The sequence below is a fragment of the Ambystoma mexicanum genome, chromosome 4p, assembly GCF_040938575.1.
Source record: "Ambystoma mexicanum isolate Mex_15411 chromosome 4p, UKY_AmexF1_1, whole genome shotgun sequence".
In the NCBI taxonomy this organism is placed as follows: domain Eukaryota; kingdom Metazoa; phylum Chordata; class Amphibia; order Caudata; family Ambystomatidae; genus Ambystoma; species Ambystoma mexicanum.
Window position 1 is genome coordinate 677659604 of NC_090927.1, and position 23318 is coordinate 677682921.

Consider the following 23318-nt stretch of genomic DNA (forward strand, 5'->3'; position numbering starts at 1 on the left):
CAATAGCCTCTCAGAGAAAAGTTGATTTTAGAAGTGTACCCAACTGCATTTAGAAGTTGCGCCCAATAGCCTCTCTGAGAAAAGTTGATTTTAGAAGTGTACCCAACTGCATTTAGAAGTTGCGCCCAATAGCCTCTCTGAGAAAAGTTGATTTTAGAACTGTCCCCAATTGCATCTAGAAGTATTCCCAAATGCATTTGAAGCTGCGCCCAATAGCCTCTCTGAGAGAAGTTGAACTTAGAAGTGTACCCAATTGCACCTAGAACTTGTGACCAATAGCCTCTCTGAGAAAAGTTGAATTCAGAAGTATACCCAATTGCATCTAGAAGTATTCCCAATTGCATTTGAAGTGGCGCCCAATAGCCTCTCTGAGAAAAGTTGATTGTGGAAGTGTACCCAACTGCATTTAGAAGTTGCGTCCAATAGCCTCTCTGAGGAAAGTTGATTTTAGAAGTGTACCCAACTGCATTTAGAAGTTGCGTCCAATAGCCTCTCTGAGGAAAGTTGATTTTAGAAGTGTACCCAACTGCATTTAGAAGTTGCGCCCAATAGCCTCTCTGAGAAAAGTTGATTTTAGAAGTGTATCCAACTGCATTTGGAAGTTGCGCCCAATAGCCTCTCTGGGAAAAGTTGATTTTAGAACTGTCCCCAATTGCATCTAGAAGTATTCCCAATTGCATTTGAAGTTGCGCCCAATAGCCTCTCTGAGAAAAGTTGATTTTAGAAGTGTGCCCAACTGCATTTAGAAGTTGCGCCCAATAGCCTCTCTGAGAAAAGTTGATTTTAGAAGTGTATCCAACTGCATTTGGAAGTTGCGCCCAATAGCCTCTCTGGGAAAAGTTGATTTTAGAACTGTCCCCAATTGCATCTAGAAGTATTCCCAACTGCATTTAGAAGTTGCGCCCAATAGCCTCTCTGAGAAAAGTTGATTTTAGAACTGTCCCCAATTGCATCTAGAAGTATTCCCAATTGCATTTGAAGTTGCGCCCAATAGCCTCTCTGAGAAAAGTTGATTTTAGAAGTGTACCCAACTGCATTTAGAAGTTGCGCCCAATAGCCTCTCTGAGAAAAGTTGATTTTAGAAGTGTATCCAACTGCATTTGGAAGTTGCGCCCAATAGCCTCTCTGAGAAAAGTTGATTTTAGAACTGTCCCCAATTGCACCTAGAAGTTGTGACCAATAGCCTCTCTGAGAAAAGTTTAATTCAGAAGTGTACCCAATTGCATCTAGAAGTATTCCCAATTGCATTTGAAGTTGCGCCCAATAGCCTCTCTGAGAAAAGTTGATTGTAGAAGTGTACCCAACTGCATTTAGAAGTTGCGCCCAATAGCCTCTCTGAGAAAAGTTGATTTTAGAAGTGTACCCAACTGCATTTAGAAGTTGCGTCCAATAGCCTCTCTGAGGAAAGTTGATTTTAGAAGTGTACCCAACTGCATTTAGAAGTTGCGCCCAATAGCCTCTCTGAGAAAAGTTGATTTTAGAACTGTCCCCAATTGCATCTAGAAGTATTCCCAATTGCATTTGAAGTTGCGCCCAATAGCCTCTCTGAGAAAAGTTGATTTTAGAAGTGTACCCAACTGCATTTAGAAGTTGCGCCCAATAGCCTCTCTGAGAAAAGTTGATTTTAGAAGTGTATCCAACTGCATTTGGAAGTTGCGCCCAATAGCCTCTCTGAGAAAAGTTGATTTTAGAACTGTGCCCAATTGCATCTAGAAGTATTCCCAATTGCATTTGAAGTTGCGCCCAATAGCCTCTCTGAGAAAAGTTGATTTTAGAACTGTCCCCAATTGCACCTAGAAGTTGTGACAAATACCCTCTCTGAGAAAAGTTGAATTCAGAAGTGTACCCAATTGCATCTAGAAGTATTCCCAATTGCATTTGAAGTTGCGCCCAATAGCCTCTCTGAGAAAAGTTGATTGTAGAAGTGTACCCAACTGCATTTAGAAGTTGCGCCCAATAGCCTCTCTGAGAAAAGTTGATTTTAGAAGTGTACCCAACTGCATTTAGAAGTTGCGCCCAATAGCCTCTCTGAGAAAAGTTGCATTTAGAAGTGTACCCAATTGCATCTAGAAGTGTTCCCAATTGCATTTAGAAGTTGCGCCCAACAGCCTCTCTGAGAAAAGTTGAATTTAGAAGTGTACCCAACTACATTTGAAGTTGCGCCCAATAGCCTCTCTGAGAAAAGTTGAATTTAGAAGTGTACCCAATTGCACCTAGAAGTTGTGACCAATAGCCTCTCTGAGAAAAGTTGAATTTAAAAGTGTACCCAATTGCACCTAGAAGTTGTGACCAATAGCCTCTCTGAGGAAAGTTGAATTTAGAACTGTTCCCAATTGCATCTAGAAGTGTACCCAAGTGCATTTAGAAGTTGTACCCAATAGCCTCTCTGAGAAAAGTTGAATTTAAGTGTACCCAGCCACATTGTCAAGTTGTGACCAATAGCCTCTCTGAGGAAAGTTGAATTTCAAAGTGTACCCGACTGCATCTAGAAGCGTTCCCAATTGCAAGTCGACGAATTTAAAAATGTTACCAATAGCCTGTCTGGAAAGTTGAATTTAGAGACACGCCCAATAGCCCGTCTGTAAAGTTCCACTAAAGTGTGCCAACTAGCCTCTCGGTGAACTTAGAAAGCGTTCCTAATAGCCTTTCTGTGGAAGAATACCTTCTGAAGTGACCACAATAGCCTCTCTATGAAAATTGCAATAATGTAATATCATGCTGGACCAAACCGATCAATCTCACTAATAACCTATCGGTACAAAGTCCCTAATACCCTCTCTGTATGAAGTCGAATTGAATGAACTGCACCTACTAGCGTACCCTAACTAATCATATTAATATAACTAAACAGTATAGATGTGTAATGTAAAACCTAAACGGCGACTAATAATCTAATACAAACTTGATTTAGATTCATACCTAACACCCTCCCAGTATAACGGTGAATTGAAAGTAGTACCCGACTTGCTTGCCCTGCTAAACCCTATTAAGATAACTAACAGTTTAGGTGTGTAATGTAGAATCTAGAACGTTGACAAATAATCTAATACCCCCTCCAAGTAAATTGAATCTAGTGACTGACCGAATATCTTCTCTGTGTACAGGAGAACTCAGAAACGTACCTAATAAACTAATAAACCTCTGCCGACTATTGTATCTAGAGAGCACCAAATAGTCTAATATCGTCGAACCCAGAAGTGTGCCTAAAGGCGTGACACCCCCGATCCTAGAACTACAATCAGAAAACCCCCCTAAAACAACCGAAAGCCAGCACCAATCATGAGCACACCCACTCCACCAGAGTCTGTCAGAAACGACCCCCGGGGACCACCCCCACTCTCCGATCTGCCTTCCCCCCCACCCCCTCCCTCCCAAACAACCCCAGCCTCCTCCACACCCGCTGCCACTCCCCTCTCCAAACACAAAGCCAGAGGAGCACGATGGCGAACCACTCACCCTAAAACCACTCATCCCCTGAACCCCACCCCCGACCCGCCAGCATTGCCCTCACCAGCTCCCCTCACTATCAAACCTGGCACACCCCACCTGGAAATCACCCACCCACCGCCTTGCCCTCATACACCTGCCACCTTCCCCCCAACCGCACTCTTTCCCCTCCCTAAAAACTGCACGCCTAGCCCTAGCACGAACCGAAGCTGCTTCCCTCTCCCCCTCTGACCTCTCCCACACACCAGTCGCAGCAAAGAAACTAAAGAGGAAACGCGCCTGGTCCCCCTCAATCTCTCAGCACTCCTTGCCTCCCCTGTCTCGACCCACCCCCTCTCTCCCACATTCTCCGCCTTGCCCCGTGGCCTCCCCCTTCCTGAAACCCCTCTCCCTCAATTTCTCATCAACTGCAACCGAAACCCCCCCGCCCACACCCCTCCCTCAAATCCCCCAACCCAAATCCGATCATCCTATCACACCCAGCCACCCAGCCCCGCCCGAAACCTGCCAAGTTATCTGCCCGCCCACTATTCCCTTCTAGCATCACTGACCTTACCCCCCCCCTCCACTCTCTCTGCCACCGCCACATCCCGGTCCAGCACCTAAACCTACCTTGCCTGCCGATGTGAACTTCATCCTATTTAACGCCCGTTCCGTAGCAAAAAACAGACATTGCATCTATGACCTCCTCGCCTCTGTCAAACCAGACGTAGTTTTCATCATTGAAACCTGGTTCTCCGATGACTTCGGCCCAATCGCTAGTGAAGCCTTTCCCCCTGACTACTGCCTCATACCACTGAACCGTCCGTCCAGAGGAGGTGGGGTAGCATTCGTCTTCAAATCTCTATTCCGCGCCTCGATCATCGACAACCAACCCTCCATCCCATCCTGCGAATCTCTCCTCGTCAAACTTTCCCTCTCCCCATCGCTCTCTCACAGCTTCCTAATAATCTACAGGCCCCCTGGCTACGATAGACAATTCGCAAACAACCTTTGTGACTCAATCGCCACCCTCCAACTAAAACATCCCAACCTCACCCTCCTTGGTGACTTCAACATATGGCTCGACATCCCCACCAACCCTATGACACACTCCCTGGTTGACGGTCTAGATGCAATTAATCTCCAACCCCACATAAACGGCCCGACTCACTACAAAGGACACACTCTTGATGCCATCTTTAGCTCCAACACCCTGATTCATTTAAAGCCCCCCACCCCAATCATCTGGTCCGATCATTTCATTATCTCGTTCGCCATCCACTCACCTGAACCCCTTCCCGTACTTGCATCCGACCCTCCGAATTTACGCAAATGCTGGAAATAGCTAACGATCACCCCGGACCTAGCCAAGGCACTCCTCCAATCTCCACCACCCACCTGCCTTCCCAACAACCAACTAACCCCTGAGGCCTTTGACTCATGGTTCAACGCATCTCTCCTGCGACTCACCCCCCATGCAAACCATCAACCCGCTGCGGCCCTTTCCCCAGATGGTTCACTCCTGAGTTGAAGACCACTAAACGACTTTACAAATACCTAGAACGCAAATGGCAGAAAGAGAAAACCCACGAGAGCAGGACCACCTTGGCCCGTCACCGATATCAATACAAGGCCGAAATCCGGAAAGCAAAAAAAGCCCACTACAACACCCGAATCCTAAACTGCAAAAACCCAAGCAAAGAACTCCACAAAATCATCTCAGAATTCACCAATCCTGCTTGTAATACAACCATCCCGACCGCCACACAATCATTGTGCGACTCACTCTCCCTCCACTTTCACAACACGGCTACCGAAAGAACAAAAACTCTAAACACCAAGATGGCTCAACTACAGCCACCGGGCAATCCTCTGCCCGTACCGGCCAGCCCTGCAGCCGCAACCTCTACGCAACCAACGTTTGAATCCTTTAGTCCAATATCGCCAGAACAGTTTCTCAAACTGCTATCTGCCCGCAAACCTTCTGGTTCACCACTGGACCCCTGTCCAGCCACAAACCTTAAAGAAATGTTTGCTTCCACTTGCGCAGGAGAACACGCAAGATCTGTCATAAATTCCTCCCTCTCCTCCGGTATCTTTCCCGAGGCGTTCAAAACGGGGCACATCAAACCTCTAATTAAAAAACCTTCGCTCGACCCTCTCGAGCCCAAAAACTACCGTCCAATCTCAAACACCAGGTTCCTTGCCAAACTCATTGACCGAACCGCCTACTCCCAACTAAATGCCTTTGTCGAAACCAACAACCTCCTAGACCCAGCCCAATCAGGCTTCAGATCACGTCACGGAACTGAAACCACCCTAACCTCGATCTGGGATGACCTTAAGATGACAGCAGACTCCGCGGGATGCGCCGCACTAATCCTCCTCGACCTATCAGCCGCCTTTGATACGATCAATCACTCAATCCTCCTAGACCGACTCCACTCCATAGGAATCCGTGGAACCGCCCTTAAATGGATAGCTTCATTCCTCAAAGAGAGGCACCAAATAACAACACTCTCCTGCTTTACCTCACAAGCCCGACCAGTCGACATGGGAGTCCCTCAGGGAGCATGTCTATCCGCCCTCCTGTTCAATCTCTACCTGATCACCCTCCCACCAATAATTTGTTCACACCACATCCTGTGTTACAACTACGCCGACGACACTCAACTAATTCTAAAATTCCTGAACTCGAAACCCGACTCCCGACCTGGCATCTTGCCTCCTTAACATAGAACTCTGGATGACCCAAAGCCACCTCCTGTTAAACCCCTCCAAAACAGAAATCATGATTTGCGGCAACCTCGATCTTCTTCCGCACCCACTACCCTGGCCACCCACCATGGGCAACTCACCGACACCCTCCAACACAGTGAAAAATCTTGGATGCACCCTAGACTCCGACCTAACACTCTCGCGCCAAGTCAACAATGTCTCAAAATCCTGCTACCACCTCAAAAATCTTAGGCGCATCCTTCCATACCTCTCATTTCCCAACAGAGTCTCCGCGGTCCAATCAATTGTCATATCAAGACTGGACTACAGAAACCCCCTATACCTCGGAATTCATGCCTACCAACTAAACAAACTCCAAAGAGCACAAAACGCGGCAGCCAAAATGCTACTCGCGCTCGGTCCAAGAGACCACGTATCCCCAGCCCTTAAGACACTGCACTAGCTTCCAGTAGCCCGTAGGGTAGCTTTCAAAACCTTATGCCTCTCCCATCGAGCACTGCATAAAACTGGACCGCAATATCTTCAAGACAAGCTAATACCCTATCACCCCCCTCGCACCCTAAGGTCAAACTCAGCCGGCCTCCTAGTAATCCCTAAGACAAACTCAGCCAGGTTAGGCGGATCATCATTCTCAGCCCTAGCCCCAACCCTATGGAACTCGCTCCCACACCACATCCGCCTAACTGAAGACTTAACGGCCTTCCGCAAACTACTGAAAACCTGGCTCTTCCGCTAAAACTAACCAGCAATTGACCGGAAGCAAGAAATGTAAAACTAAATAAAATCGAATGTAAACCATAAGACAAAGAGTACCAAACGAGTAATGTAGATCAAAACAGTAAAGCGGATAATAGGAATAAATCATCAGGAAACTAGGAGATCTGAATCGATGAAACGATCTTAATGAATGAGGAGGGAACTTAATGAATGACATAGACGAAATATCCAGAATGGATGTAGCATATAGAACAGATGAACACACTAAGTGGAAGGGTGCGAGAGTGGTAGAATAGACGACTAGAAAGATCAAATGAATATAGTGACCAGAGAAAATAGATGAACATACTAGAGCCAATGAGTATACAGAGTGGTTGTGTGTGGACAATGGACGAGCATGTAGAGATGATGAGTACGTGTAGTGAAGAGGGAAAATCGAGATCAAACCCATGCCCCTCACCCCAGGCGCATATACAGAAGAACAGCAGGAAGAACAAGGAGCGCACTTATCATTTGAACCAGGCCCCAGCTCACCCATGGGTGACAAATATGCTGAAACACACCCACTTCACCAACAGTGCAACTTCCATGCTACTTTAGAATCAATGCTGCAATATCAGAATCTACAAACACAAAAATCCCTGTTTAAAGGCTTGCAAATGCCTATAAGAATTAACATGGTCTTATTAAAAAAAAAAAAAAAAAAAAAAGAATTAACATGGTCTAATTGCAGAGTGTAAAGCCATGTTTCAGGAAAATTACAGCCAAGTTAATTTCTCTCACTGAACACTGGCTGCAGAAGCCTTCAGCAATGTTCCTCGCAAAACCCACGAGCAGCCAAGGTTGCGCATTCAAGATAAGATTGCTTTCTGCAGACAAACATTTTTAATTCTCCACAAATGCGAATAAACCACAGCAACCCAGTGTGTTTTTTTTTCTTTTCTTTCTGGGAAAGAAAGACATTTTCGCAAAGACTCGCACAACATTTGAAACATAATTGTAACAAGAATGGCTCAGCCCAGCCAATCAGCGCTCAGAGCTCAGGTGCGAACTGCTTGCTTCAGCTAAAAAGTTATGGGAACAAAGTCATAATGCAACAAGTTAGAATTAGGTAATGGGGGCTGGCAGAGCTAAACCAACCCACTGACGCAAAAGGCTAATATCCAATTGTCAGGCTCTCTATAAGGGCTACATAGGTAACCTATCACTTAGCAGCCAATAGCAGGAGGAGATAGGTTTCTGGGAGCTGATCCAATTCTGTGAGGTCAGCCTGCAGTGTGATTACAAAGCTGGCTTGCAAGCCAGCCCCGGGGGAGACGGCGCCAGAACTCTCGATGTGCACGATGCTCTGCGTGTTTTTTTTCTTTTTTGCTGCTCAGGAATAAACGCAGTTTGGAACATGTGGCTGCCTGCTGGGGTCTCTGTTGCATTTCTGGGGGCCATATGGGAGGTGTTGGGATCTCCCATAGATGGTGAGGGTATGGCTGCTGGCCCCCAACTGCCCTGGTGGGGGCCCAGCTTCTCCCCAACAGTAGAGTTGACGAAAATGCGAAAACAGAAAAGCGAACAGAACACAGGAGGGCGTAGAACAGTCGACTAATCCGAACGGACGAACGTATAGACTGGATGGACGTCTGACCAGACGAATGTGTAAGAGTGAACGAGCATGTAGAGAGGACGAGCGAGGAGGGCGGATGAGCATGGAGAGCGGAGGAGCGTAGAAATCGGATGAGTATGGAGAGCGGATGAGCGTGAAAATCGGATGAGTATGGAGAGCGGATGAGTGTGGAGTGTGGAGAGCGGATGAGTGTGGAGAGAGAATGAGTGTGGAGAGCGGAGGAGCATGGAGAGTGGAGGAGCGTGGAGAGCGACTGAATGTGGAAAAGCACAGAGCGAGTGTGGAGAGCGACTGAGTGGAGAGCGCAGAAGCGAAGGATGCAGTTGAGCCTGGTGGGCAGATGAGGGTGGAGAGCGGATGAGTGTGAGAGCCGATGAATGTGAGAGCGGATGAGTGTGGAGAGCGGATGAGTGTGGAGAATGGATGAGTGTGGAGAGCGGATGAGTGTGGAGAGCGGATGAGTGTGGAGAGCAGATGAGTGTGGAGGGCGGATGAGTGTGGAGGGCAGATGAGTGTGGAGAGCGGATGAGTGTGGAGAGCAGATGAGTGTGGAGTGCGGATGAGTGTGGAGAGCGGATGAGGGTTCTGAAACAGACGAATACATGGAGCGGATGTAGGAGTGGCACGTATGAGCTGATGGAGCAGATGATTGTGCGAAAAGGTGAATGGGTGGTGTCGGGCGAGTGTGTGGAGTGGATGTTGTGTGTGGAGTGGATGAGTGTTTGGTGCGGATGAATATTGTGGAGCGGACAAGTGTGTGAAGCGGATGAAAGTGTGGTGCAGATGAATGTTGTGAAACAGATGAATTTGTGGAGCGAACTAATACACAGTGCGGATGAGTGTCTGGAACGGATGGACAAGCAGAGCAGACGAGTAATTTTGTCAAGCCAACGAGTAGTATGTTGTGCTGATGTGTGGGTGGACCGGATGATCGAGTATCTAGACCGAACGAGTGTCTAGACCGAACGAGTGTGTAGACTGAACGAGTGTGTAGACTGGACGAGTGTGTAGACTGGACGAATGTGCGGAGCGGACGAATGTGTAGAGCGGACGAATGTGTAGAGCGGACGAATGTGTGGAGCGGACGAATGGGTGGAGCGGACGAATGGGTGGAGCAGATGAATGGGTGGAGCGGACGAATGGGTGGAGCGGGCGAATGTGTGGACCGGCTGATCGAGTGTCTAGACTGAATGAGTGTCTAGACTGGACGAGTGTGTAGACTGGACGAAAGTGTAGACTGGACGAATGTGCGGAGCGGACAAATGTGCGGAGCGGACGGATGGGTGGAGCGGACGAATGCGTGGAGCGGACGAATGGGTGGAGCAGACGAGTGTATGTGGAACGAACGAGTGTATGTGGAGCGAATGAGTGTATAGGGAGCGTAAGAATGTATGTGGTGCTGATGAGTCTGTGGAGCGGACGAGTGTACGGAGCTGATGAGTGTGGGGAGCGGACAAGCGCATGGAGCGGATGGATTTGTAGAGCGGATGAGTATGCTGAACGGAGCAGTATGCTGAATGGATGAGTATGTGGAGCTGACGAATAGTATGTTGAGCGGATGAGTGTGTAGACCAGATGAGTGTGTAGATCAAATGAGCGTACCGAACAGATGTGTATAGAGAGCGGTTGAGTATACAGAGCGGATGAGTGCGTAGGCAGACAGGAGTTCATGCGCTGGGTAGACTGGAGTACGTGCACAAGAAGGACAGGAGTGCACACGTATGGAACACATGAGAGCATGCGTGAGGCACACTGGAGAATGAAGGATAATCTTGAGCACGCAAGGTGAACCAGAGTACATGAATAGGTCGAGCATGCATGAATGTGTAGGACAATCCTGAACGCCTGAAATGAACAAAAATGAATAGAACGGACCTGCCCGCTCGGAACTGCGTGACATACATAATATGCTTTGGAATGCAGGGAACATTTGAAAAAGAATATATATCATAACACATCCCACGCTTACTCTCTCCCTTACACCATCACTCAACTAGAAAACAGAGATACTATGACACCATTCTGTATAACTGTTCTCATATCTACATCTCCCGCTCACTCCACAACACTCTAAGTAAACATTGCTGGTTTCACACCCCCCAGCCAGGCGTTCTCCTCAGGCCTAACGCAGCCACATTCGTCCTGGATAAAGCCGGCCAGAACGAACACATACTCCAGATCTCTCAACCACCACACCTACTGCTAAGAAGCAGCTACCACTTGAATTCCGCCCCAGCTGCACACATACCTGGTGCGCACACACACCTTTTGACTCTCTCTTCTCTCTCTACTGACCCGAACTTCGGTTCCCGAGGGCGTTCAACCTACCAGCGCCTTCAGACCATACCAATCGTATATAAGGCGCTATATAAATGCAAAATAACATAACATAACATAACTTGTACATTAAGTCAGAGTTATTATTGTTAAGTTGAGCTACTAAAAACCTATGAAATTCAGTAAAAAAAACTTTGTTAAAGGGATGTTATGGTTAAGTTGCGCTACTAAAAACCTATGAAATTCAGTGAAAAAACGTTGTTAAAGGGACGTTATGGTTCCAAGTAAAACCGAAAAACCCCTGAAATTCGCCAGTTATGGTAAGCTAAGCAACCATATCTCGCGCCACCACAGTGCACTTCTAAGACTAACACCCACGACATCAAAGATGACATCACAAATGTCATTGATGACATCACTGATGACATCACATGTGCATTTACTTTTCATGAAATGTCTGTACAAGGGATTCTTATTATAATTTTGAGAAAAAAGTGTCAAAGATCATTGGAATAAATATCAAGAGCTAATTAGTGCATTAAGCGATGCATTAATATAAATAGCATTCTATTGTGAGGTTCTATCCAGTATACTAAGGTACGCATGCAGAAACATAGGCATTGTGTGCAGCATACATGATGAAGGTATAATATTCATAATGTTGATATGTTGAATAATGAAATAACTGTTTTCTTATTAGAGTTTTGTGTACTGTGAAGTACGTAATAAGTAGCTAATAAAACCCATGTATAACATAATTGCATTATTACAGACAAAACACAAAGACACAATAACACATACAAATATGGGTATATACAGGGAAAGTGAAGGAAGCAAAAAAGCAGAAGTAGTAGCAGAAACAATTCATAACCTAACTGTTTATCTTTATGCAAATAAATGATTGCTCTGTTTCAAAGCTGCTATTTACCCTATGTACATGTATCACATGATGTGACTTGACCCTAAGGAAAATAGTGTGAGTACAATGTATACAAATATGAGCATATACAAGGAAAATACAGTAATAAAAAAAACAGAACTATCAGAATGTGCTGATAACTCTACTGATTATCTTCATGCACAGAAAGAATTGCTGTTTTTCAAGCTTGTGTCTTCCAATATGTATATGTTTCATATGATATGACTGGACCCTAAGAGAATTACTGTAAGAACATACTTGAATGATAAGTCTACAAATATAGTATGTTTATAATTTTTTGTTCCTGACTGTTACTGAAGAAAACCATGTGGCCTAGATATGTCAGTAAAGGAAAAAAGAGTGAGCCAGACATGTGATGTCATCTTTGATGTCTTGGGTGTTAGTCTTAGCAGTGCACGGTGGTGGCACGAGTTATGGTTGCTTAGCTTACCATAACTGGCGAATTTCAGGGTTTTTTCGGTTTTACTTGGAACCATAACGTCTCTTTAACAAAGTTTTTTCACTATATATATATATATATATATATATATATATATATATATATATATATATATATATAAAAGGAAGATATTCTCTTGGTGTTATTGTAAAAATGGAGGGAAAAAAAGAAAAAGTTGATGTATAAAAATTGAAAGTTGTTTTTGTTGTAAAATCTTTGTAAATCTTCCGGGAAAAAGGTCTATAAAAAGTACTGAAACTTTTTTTTATCTTCCATTAGAGAACTAACATCCTTAAATTTCATCCTAGAGAGGAAAACCCCGGGGACCTGGAAGGGAAGGAAGAAAGGGCGTGCCTTGCCATACCCCCCCAACCCAGAGATGGAAGGAGATACTGGAGTGCCCACTCCCTGAGGAAGGAAAATTGCGCTGAAGGAAACACCACTCTGCCTTACTCTTCCCCAACAAAAAGTCATGGAAGAGCAGGGGTGAGCGGTCGGGGATCTGTGGGGTGCATTTAAAGGCCCTAAACAGAAATCTCTTTCATTTGAAAAACAACATTGAAACTCAGCACCAAAAACGGATGTGCTTTGCTATCCCTGTCACATGAGTGGCAAGCAATTGAACCCTGCAATCCAAAAATGGGCCAGCATTGCTTTTGTTTCACTTGAATGACATAAAGTCATGCACTGCATCAAAAACGACCTTGTTGTAGTTTTTATTCACATTAGGGGCAAGAATTGCAATCCTACAACCAGACACAGCTTTTGCTTTGCATTTCACTTGAACATCTGCCCTTTAAAATATTTCATATGAAAAACGGCTTGGTTTTTTCTTTTATTCAGTGTCAAATCAAAGAACTTGGTTGAAGTGGGCCTACCCCTCATTGTCAATGGACCAACAGCAAATGCAAACTCACTCACAAAGAACAAACTAAAGATTCCCATGACATACAAGACAGGAGTTCAAGCATCAGACACAGAAACGGCTTGCTCACATGTAAAAAAATAAAGAAATGACTTTAAAAACCCACTGTGAAATGATAGCTTTGCTCGCACAGAAATGTCAGTGAAATATGCTGTGAGGGGGGTTGACTAAGCAATGTACATTATGTTCCCACCCACAAAACTTCAATCACCTTGGAAGAGGCTCACAATACTGGAAAAAAAACTGTTTTTGGGCTCAGGTAGGAAACTTCTTAATTGAAAGCCCTGCTCTTCACTGAAACTGCACCTACTAGTGAATCAGTCTGCAATGACATGTGATGTATTGAGGGTGTTATTATTCCCTGCTCTGCCAGACTTCAACGCAGTGGCTCAGGGACTTCAAGGAAAGCAAGTGTGGCTAAAACCCTGACTGGGAATTGTGAGTTCCTCCTAAACCCACTACCAAGGACAAACTCACAACTTCAAAGGGGGTAATCAAAATCTCTGGTCACCGGCTGTGGGGGATAAAGTGCTCCTCCCACAGAGGGGGGACAGATCTTCCAAATTGACATTTAAGGACTCAGTCCATATTTAGGCATTTTTGTAACAATTAGAATGAGAATAATTTCATTTTATGCTATGTTATTATGTAATTTCCAGGCGGTTTTTAAGAGCTATAGTGCATTTTCCTAGGATGTTGGGGACTGAAATGGCCAGTTAAGACTAGTTTCTGGCTGCTCGGAAGATGAAACGTATGATATTTGATGGCAAGATGGAAGGTGAAATTAGGAATATGCTTGATCATTTGCAAAGTCATAACTATTATATATTTTAAGAAAATGACAAAAATGTGGCAAAGGGCCATGCTACCTCATACGGAGTTGACGATCGGCTTACCTAATTCTCTATAACCCCCTCAAACTGAATATATAGGGCACATGACAGGGGCTAGTAGAAATATAAAGTTATGAGACAACTGGGTTTTTGTCAAAAAGTGTCAAAGAGAACAAAGAAGGATAATCAAATGCCAATATACAGATGGTGCTCTCTTCCCTTGGCCAATCATGCCAGCGGGCGGAGAGAGGAATGGTAAACTTTCCTATGAGAGGAGTAGATGTACTTATAGAGTACTCCCCCTAGATTGTAAAGTGAATGATGTTATTTGGGCTATAAAAGGGAGACTGTACTAATTCAGGGGACACACAAAAATCCAGGGAGACAGGAGAAGGAAGACGGAGGAGGCAGCTGAACCATACCAAGGAGAGTGCAGTGACTAGACCCCTTGCCTAGCTGTCCAGAGGTTCCTGAGATCCAGCTGCCTGTCCAGAATCCCAAACCAAGAGAGTGCAGTGGCCAGACCCCTTGCCTAGCTGTCAAGAGGGTCCTGAGATCCAGCTGACTTTCCAGAATTCCAAACCAAGGCTTACTTTGTAAGTAGCAAATAACTCCAGACCTAAATTGCATAAGCCCTTCCTTTTTGTAGTGTTGAACCCATTGAAAAGTCAGTGAATCCCCCATTGAAAACTCCAATTGAAAACCCGATTGACAACCTCACATTACTAGTGTAATTCAGTCAGATTCTGTGTTTAGCCTGTGTATATTAGCATATTCCCATTAGTAAACCTCTCAGTGTCTGTGTAAATCTGTAGCATATTCTTAAGTAAATCAATTAATTCCCTATTGAAATTAACCCCCTTGTCCCTGGTGTCTTTCTTTAATAATCATAGTCATTAAAGTATTGCCTCAAAAGAATTAGTCTCCTTGTAACTGAAACCCAAATTTGCCTGTGTATTGTGTGCATTACCCCGCAAATTCCTATTTGCATCTGTCCTATAAAAACCCCAAACCGTAGTCCCATTGAGAGCAATCCCTTTTGCCTACAAGTCTGTTATGTGTCTCTGTCCGTGTCAATGAAAACCGATTTTCCTATTCTGAGCTATACCCCTTGACTGAGCTGCCTGTCGTAAATCCAGTGTAAAACGAATTTCCATTTTCCATTTGTATTTTTTCCTTTTGCATTTGCTTTCTCCCCAAAACTGATTTTCCTACTTTATTTCTACGTTGGCCTGGTGTGCTGATTAGTAGTCTCTAAGCTTCCCTATCTCCTCAAGTGTAGCAACAGGAATTTCCTTTCCTTCTGTCCCATATCCGTGTGAGTATTAATCAAAATCCGATTCTGTCATTTTGCTCCAAAAACAGGTTTTCACTTTCTTACTTTCTTTGCTGGCCTCCCATCCTGGGGTGGTGGGCTTTACTTAAAATCCTATTTTCTCTCTCTATCCCTACTCCTTGCCACTGCCTTCCATTCAAAGGAGTCAAGTAAGCTAATGTTTGGGGTGAGTGTTGCAGGGGGGGAGTGCTAAATCCCGGTGTTATCTCTTTCTAATATTGCGCTTTTTCTGTGTTGCCATTAAGGACTGTGAGAATTGTAATAGTACATTTTAATCAAATTGTTTTTTTTAGAGATTAGTGTAATTATGTACCACAACATTAGTGGCTTTAAAATTGTTTGATTTTTCTTTTTCATTAAATAATACATTAATAAATATCTATTGATGCACACCGGCCTGATTCCTGGTCCATTGTGACATGGGGTGTTTGTGGAGATTGGGTGCGAGACGGGTTGGAAGTCTACTCAAACAAAAGAATCTGTGACTTATTAAAAATAAAAAACACTTTATTTTACACCACTTTCATTGTCAGGGAAGGAGTCCCTGGCTGGAGTGTGCTGTGTAATAAAACCGTGAGATAGTCTTGAATAATAAAGAGTTTGGCTGGCACAAACAGAAAAGCAATGTTTAAAGTACATTACATTGGGAAGTATCCCAACAATGAAGACATTTTTGGGGGGCGGGTGGTACACAAAAAGTATTGGCGTGGTGCTTATATTGGCCAAAAGATTAAGATGGCAGGGCAAGGAAGCACATAGGATTAAATATGGAAATATAGGAAATTAAGGGTAAATAGAGTATAGAAGATTATGGAATGTAAACATATAATGCATGGAATACATTTATGCATATATACTTTATTGCACTTCACCGGCACCCCAACCCCTCACCCTGTCTCACCTCCACTTTGAGACTGGAAATCAAGGGAAATAAATCTGTGAATAGGTGAATTTATCATAAACTACATTAACAATTTAACCAAGTGACTTGGGAAATGTACATCAGGGTGAATGGAAGGTTGATGCTGTGTGGAAACAATAAAACTATTCCCACCACCTGCTTCTCTTCTGAATATGAACAGGGGCACAGGGAGCCTAATGGCAGTGCTCAGGTTGGTGGGAGTGCTGGGATCCAGTCAAAGAGGCTGACAAACCACAAGCCTGGCAACACAACACAGAGTGTGAATTAACATCAAGTATAAAGTTTTACTGCAGCCTGACAAAACAGTGCCATGTTGTCTGGGTCAACTTCAGCTGTACCGTGCCAGGAGGGCATACTTTAGTTACATGATGGCTCTTCTTAAGCACTTTGTGGTTTTTCTAGGTAGAATTTGCCAATTCTAGCTAAATTACTTTAAACAATGAAATGCACACCTTTGCATTCTATAACTTATTTGTTTTTTGCCTCATGTTTTATACTTTTCTTAAAACAGATCAAACATTGTATATTCAATAGCCCTAATTTTCACAAAAGCGGCATATGCCCTACAGTGGATTGGCATGTTATTGCTACTTGCACAGTGGGTCAGATAGCACAGCGAGTTAACACTCGCCAAGGATATCTGTGCGCAGCCTGCAGTGGCAGGTACGGATCCTGGCAGGGTCAACTCAGCCTCTCATCCTTTCGAGGTTGAAAAATGGAGTACCATTCTGTGGGATAATAATATCTGTTATTTCAGCCCATGGGTGTGTTGCGCTATATAAGCAATAGATGTTATTATTAGGTACATTTTGGGGCATGTTTAATAAAACTGATAGAAGTATTTATTTATTTAATTCATAGAGCACCCATAATCCTTAGGCATCTGGACGCTTATGCTTAAGAAGACGGTTGTGTTACATACTTAGTCAGTTACAATACTTAATCAATTTCATTGCATTCTTATTTAGTGTACAGATAGTTCCATTGCATACTTGATCAGTTGCGTTGCAGAATTGATCAGGCTAGAGGAAGTCCATAGATGGGTAATATACAATGTTTACATACATGGCTAGAGTAACCTGTTACCTGGAGGCCTGGTGCTCAGTGATAGATAATGGTTCAGTTCTCAGTGTCTTGGCTGGATAGCCAAGTTTTCTAGTTTTTATGGAAGGACCAGAGAGATGGGTCAGTTCTAAACTCCAACAGAATAGCGTTCCAATATTTGGCTGCAACAACAGGGAACCTGGAGCCTCTTGCTTTTTGTCGATTACTGCAATGCCATCTTTTCCGGAATCCACTGCAAAACACATTAAGACACTCCAGACATTACAGAATAATGCAATCAGAGTTGCTCTCAATATCCCCAAAACAGAGCTCATCATCACAACCAGGAGAAACATCCACTGGCTACCAGTGAAAGATTGCATCAAGTTCAAAATTATATCCCTAACACATAAATGTCTGTCCAACACTGCCCCCTGATACCTGACGAACAAATCTCCAAAACCCAATCTACCAGACCAACCCGCTCAACATATGTTGGCCACCGTCCACTCGGACAAATCTCCAAGTTTAAGCGGGTTGGTCTGGTAGATTGGATTTTGGAGATTTGTTCGGTCAGGTATCAGGGGGCAGTGTTGGACAGGCATTTATACAATATTTGGGTGTCATCCGCATAGTTAGCATTTGTGACACTCAGTTTGTCGAGGAGGTCGGAGAGAGGTTTAGGGAACACATTGTACAATGTGGGGGAGACGCAGGACCCTGGTGGGACTCCAAACATGACGGGGGTTAGTGGTGCTGAGGCAGACAAGGAAAAGACTCTCATAGTGCATCTAGAGGAATGACTCTTTATCAAGTCTATGGCATTGTTAGAGAAGTGGGCTGCCTGGACTAGGTGTTGGCACAGGATGTTATGGTTTACTAAGTTGAAAGCTGCAGACAGATCCAGGAGGAAGATGGCTAGATCACCCCTATTTCTGACTTGATCCATTTGGATTTTAAGGAACGTAAGGGCTGTTTCTGTTCCATGGCCTAGGCGGAACCCTGATTGGTGAAGGCCAAGAGGTTGTGCGTTTCAAGGTAGTTTTGAATCCGTACATACGCTACTCTCTTGATTATTTTTTAGTAGAAAAGGAACAGTGGTAATGGGTCGGTAGTTGGTGGGCACATTGGGTTCAGTAGTGGGAGTACATAGGCTTCCTTCAGGTTTTCAGGTACTTTGTTGGCGGCAAAGGAGTTGTTGATCAGGGTTGTGATAAATGGGGCCAGTTTGTCTGCACATTCTTGGACGAGTGAGGCCTGGCAGATATCACCTTGACACCTCAAGGGTTTTAATCCCTTTATAATTTTGATAGTTTCCTCTGGGGTGATGGGTTTGAATTAAAATCTGGGGTGTGAGGTTAGTGTATTGGATTCCACAGCTATGGGCTGGACAGTTGGGGCAAGCTTGAATTTTAAATGTTTATTTTGAGTTGGTTTGTTTGTTTATTACTTGTATTGCGCACCAGACCCAAAGGTATTCGGGCGCATCGCGTAAGGTTACTCACAGCTTGGTTGTACATATGAATACATTTACAGTTACAGGGCCTCATTACGACCCAGGCGCTAAGTGGTTAATGGCGCCGTAAAAGGCTGCGGCGCCGTTAACCACTTAGTGCCTTACTACGAGGTCCCTTTGCGGGACCCGACCTTAACAGCTGGTCTACACCAGCCGTTAAAGTAGGGACCCGCAAAGGGACCTTGGTGCTAAGTACGGTACCGCAATTTGCGGTACCATACTTAGCACCTTCCCCATTCCCATAGAGCCCTATGGGGCAAAAATGGGAATGGGGAAGGGCCATGGTTCAATGGGGAATTACCGCCCCGCCAATCTTGGAATGCGGTGCTAATTCCCCATTGAACCATGGCGGACCCGTTACAACACCGGCACCAACCATGGTGCTAATAGCGCCATGGTTTAGCGCCGGTGTTGTAATGAGGGCCACAGTGTAATTATATAATCTCTGAAGAAGCTACAGCATGGATAATCCTCAATAATAGGACCATGAGAGTCTTCTCCTCCTCAGCGGCAGCAGACTCCATCCCCATTACATGCGGCGTGCTCCAAGGATCTTGTGTTTCTCCCACACTCTACAACATCTTCACGAAGCCCCTTTTCGATGATCTGGACCTTCTTGGTATCACGTACACTAATTATGCAGATGATACTCAGATTCTGCTACCACTTACTGGTGAATATGACAAGGATTTGGCCTTGGTGAACAGGGTGTATCTCATCATCCAGGCCAGGATGGCTACTCACGGACTATGCCTGAATGCCGACAAAACTGAAATCATTATCCTTGGCACACCCTCTACCCTAAAAAAACTGGGCCCTAACTATTCCTCTTTTAACATTGATAACAATCAAATCACCTCCGCTCACGCGGTAAAAACTCTGGGTTTCTACTTGGACTCTACCCTCTTTTTCAACAAGCAGGTCAACGCGATGGCTGCTGCCATCGCCTACACCTGTAAACTGATAAGATCAGGCAAACCCTTCCTATCCAACAATAGCTGCATCACACTTTCTAGAGCTCTCGTTCTTTCTATCAAATTTGGACTATTGCAACTCACTCTACATTGGGGCCAATAAGGAAGTTATTAAAAGAATCCAAATCTTGCAAAACAATGCGCTTAGAGCAGCATTAGGTATTCCCAGAAGAGCCCACATCACTGAATTTAGAAGAGCCAATAACTGGCTGTCAACTCATGAGAAAATCCAGCTAAAAGTAGCCTCCATTGTTTACAAAAGTCTAAACAATGCCGCACCTCGCTACCTTTCTACGAGATTCACAAGAATAAATCCTACAAGACTCACCAGGTCCTCAAACACTAACAACATCTCAACACCGAGATCTAAGCTGTCCAGAGTTGGTGGCTGTAGCTTCCAGGTCATAGCAGCTCAACTTCGGAACTCCCTACCATCCACCTTGCGGACAGATCAACCATACCCCACTTTCCGACACAACCTTACAAGGTGGATCAAAGACGTGGATAAACAATAGACTACCAACTGTCCTGACCTATTCCGCATGCCCTTCCACTGTTTGCATGTTGCACACACCTACCTCTCAGCACTTACCGCCTGAGTAGGACTGTAAATACTTGTACCATTATTTCTTTGCCTTTGTATATACTTTTTGTCCTCATATTTGCCCTGTGTTTTTGTAACTAAGCTGTAAATTGTAACTAAGCTGTAAGTTGTCATATGCAATGCGCCCGGTTACCCCTGGGTCTGGTGCGCAATACAAGTAATAAAACAAACAAACAAACAAAATGTCCAAAAAGCATATTTACAGTAATAGATTTTTACAGTATAATTACAAAGAGGAGCATATTTGCAATAATACATTTTTACAGTATAATTACAAGAGTTGTCCAGAGTATAGACAGGGACTAAGGCAGGTGAAAACTATAAAGATCTGGTAATATGTGATATCCATTTAGTAAAGTGCCTGAAATCCACTTAGCCGTCAGAGTCTTTGAGCAGCTTTATAAGGTTGTGACGGAATTTTAGGTATGATGGTTCTACTCTGAGGGGGGAAGGAAGTGAGTTCCACAGCTGGGTAGCCTTGACTTGGAAGCTGATTCCTCCATCTCTGGCCAGTTTGAATCTGGGGGTCAGAAGACAATTTGTGTTGGAGAGTCTGGTTAATCTTGTCACAGGTTTATTGACAATTCTATTCACAAGATAGCGGGGGCTACTTTATTTACATATTTGTGTGTAAGGGAAGCGACTTTAAGTTTTATTTTGTTGAGTGTGGACAACCAGTTGTTGGCTCTTCTGAGGTCAGAGATATGTATTCTCCTTGCAATTCCAAGTGCAGCTCTGAGAGCATTGTTTTGCTGAAGTTGGATTTTCTTGGTAGTTTGTTTGCTCGCCCCAATGTACATAGCATTGCAATAGTCAAGCTTTGATAGTATAAGTGCTCTGGCAAGAGTAATCCAACTGTGATTAGAGAGGAAGGCTATGCCCGCTCTAATCAGTTTGCAGGTGTAGGCTGTGGTCGAGGCCAGCGTATTTACCTGTTTGTTGAAGAATAGGGTAGAGTCCAAGTAAAACCCCAGGATTTTTACTTCCTTAGCGACTGGCATGATATTATTGTCGATGTTAAGGTCTGAGTATTTAGGACTCCATTTTTTGAGAGATGATGGGGTGCCCAGGATGATGATCTCTGTCTTGTCATCATTCAGGCATAGTCCATGGGTAGCCATCCATGCCTGGATGATGAGATAAACCTTATTCACCACGGCCAAATCCTTATCATAATCACCAGTAATAGGTAGGAGGATCTGCGTATCATCTGCATAATTTGTGTAGGTGATGCCCAGATCATCGAAAAGAGGCTTGGTGAAATTGTTGTATAAGGTAGGTGAGACACATGATCCCTGGGCATGCCAAACGTGATGGGGATAGGGTCAGCTGAGGCCATGGGAGAGAAGACTCTCATGGTACGATCACTGAGAAAGGATTGTATCCACGCGATGGCTTCTGGGGAGAGGTGTGCTGCCGAGTCGAGGTGGCTGCAAAAGACCTGGTGGTCGACCAGATCGAAAGCGGCCGATAAGTCTAGTAGTAAGAGGAGGGCTAAATCACCTTTATCCCTAAGGTCATCGATCTGGGCATTCAGGTCAATTAGCGCAGTTTCTGTCCCGTGCTGAGGCCGGAAACCTGATTGTCTTGACACTAGCAGGTAATTGGATTCAGATGTTTTTGGATTTGTAAATATGACATTTTGTCTATGATTTTCAGAAGAAAGGGTACCGTGGTGATAGGTCGGTAATTAGTGGGAATCAGGGGGTCTAGAGTCTGTTTTTTTAATAAGGGGAGCACCCATGATTCCTTGAGATTGGTGGGGATAGAATTGGTGGCGAAGGATGCGTTGATAAGTTTAGTGATGAAAGGTGACAGATCTCTGGCTGCGTCCTTCAATAGTTGGGCAGGGTATTGGTCAACATGACAGTTGGAAGGTTTGAGTGAGAGTATTTTTTTTTCTGTTTCAAGAATGGTGACTTTAGAAAATTTGAACCGGGGCACCTTGACAGTGTTGGTGGGAGTAACTTAAGTGGTGCTGTTGGACGTGTTGGTAGTTAGCAAGGCTTTTTTATTATTCATTTTTATTTGTAAGGTCGCAACTTTGTTGGCCAGCGCTTGCTGAATATCCGAGCACCTAAGTTTGTCCTTAGTACAGTTGTCTGGTATGGGGATGGGTGCTTCTAATTCTTTGAGGATAACGATAAGTTCCTTCATACTGGAATTGGCTTGGGCTATTCTTGTATTATAGGATTCACGTTTGGCTGAGAGTATTTTCTTTTTGTACAGGGCAGAGATGGCACTCAGATTGTTCTTATTTTCTTCAGATGGGTGTGATTTCCACAATGTCTGGCATGTTCCCTTTTTGGTACGTAAACTTTTAAGGTAGGGTGTATACCAGGAATTGAGGTGACCCTTGGGTTTACTTTGTCTAAGTTTAGGTGGCGCTATTGAATCTAGGGATGTGGTCATAATATGGTTGTATTCCTTGACCAAAGCATCAGGTCCCAGATTTTCTGGGATAGCATTGAGAGTGGGTATAATAAGAGGAAGTAGATTGTCACAGGTGACGTTTTTTTTGTTTCGAGTGGGAATGGGTGGAGCTAGTGAAACAGGTAGGGCAATGGGTTTTGCAGTGTCACGGGTAAAAGTTATAAGGTGGTGATCCGACCACATCAATGGGGATATGGAGGAAATAGTAACGTTACAGTTGTGGTCTGCTATCCAGTCCAAGGTTCTTCCTTTTGTATGTGAGGGGTCGATTACTTTCTGGGTGAAGCCTTGTTCTGATAGGATATTTGCCGCATTTGATGCATGTGCATCTTTGAGTTGTTATATCCTAGGTTGAGGTCTCCTAGTAGTATAATTTGAGAAGTGTTTTTTAGATTATTGGATACAATATTGGATAAGTCGTCCTCAAACGTTCCAATAGGGTTTGGTGGGCTGTATATCAGATGGATCGTGAGAGATTGAGTGCTATTTAGATTGAGTTTTCCCGATAGGTTCTCGCAGGATTTGGTGTCTATATGGGGTATGAGTCTAATTGGCAAAGGCCCTCATTACGA

At 44.3% G+C, this 23318-nt stretch overlaps 1 long non-coding RNA gene across 1 annotated transcript in view; it reads left to right on the top strand.

The window, feature by feature from the left end:
• The window catches only part of LOC138452608 (uncharacterized), a 236683-nt gene extending 221141 nt beyond the window's left edge, over positions 1 to 15542 (top strand). The window contains exon 3 of the long non-coding RNA XR_011260259.1: positions 12468 to 15542. This is a non-coding gene — a long non-coding RNA (uncharacterized lncRNA). The remainder of the gene's footprint in view (positions 1 to 12467) is intronic.
• The last annotated feature ends 7776 nt before the right edge of the window (positions 15543 to 23318 follow it).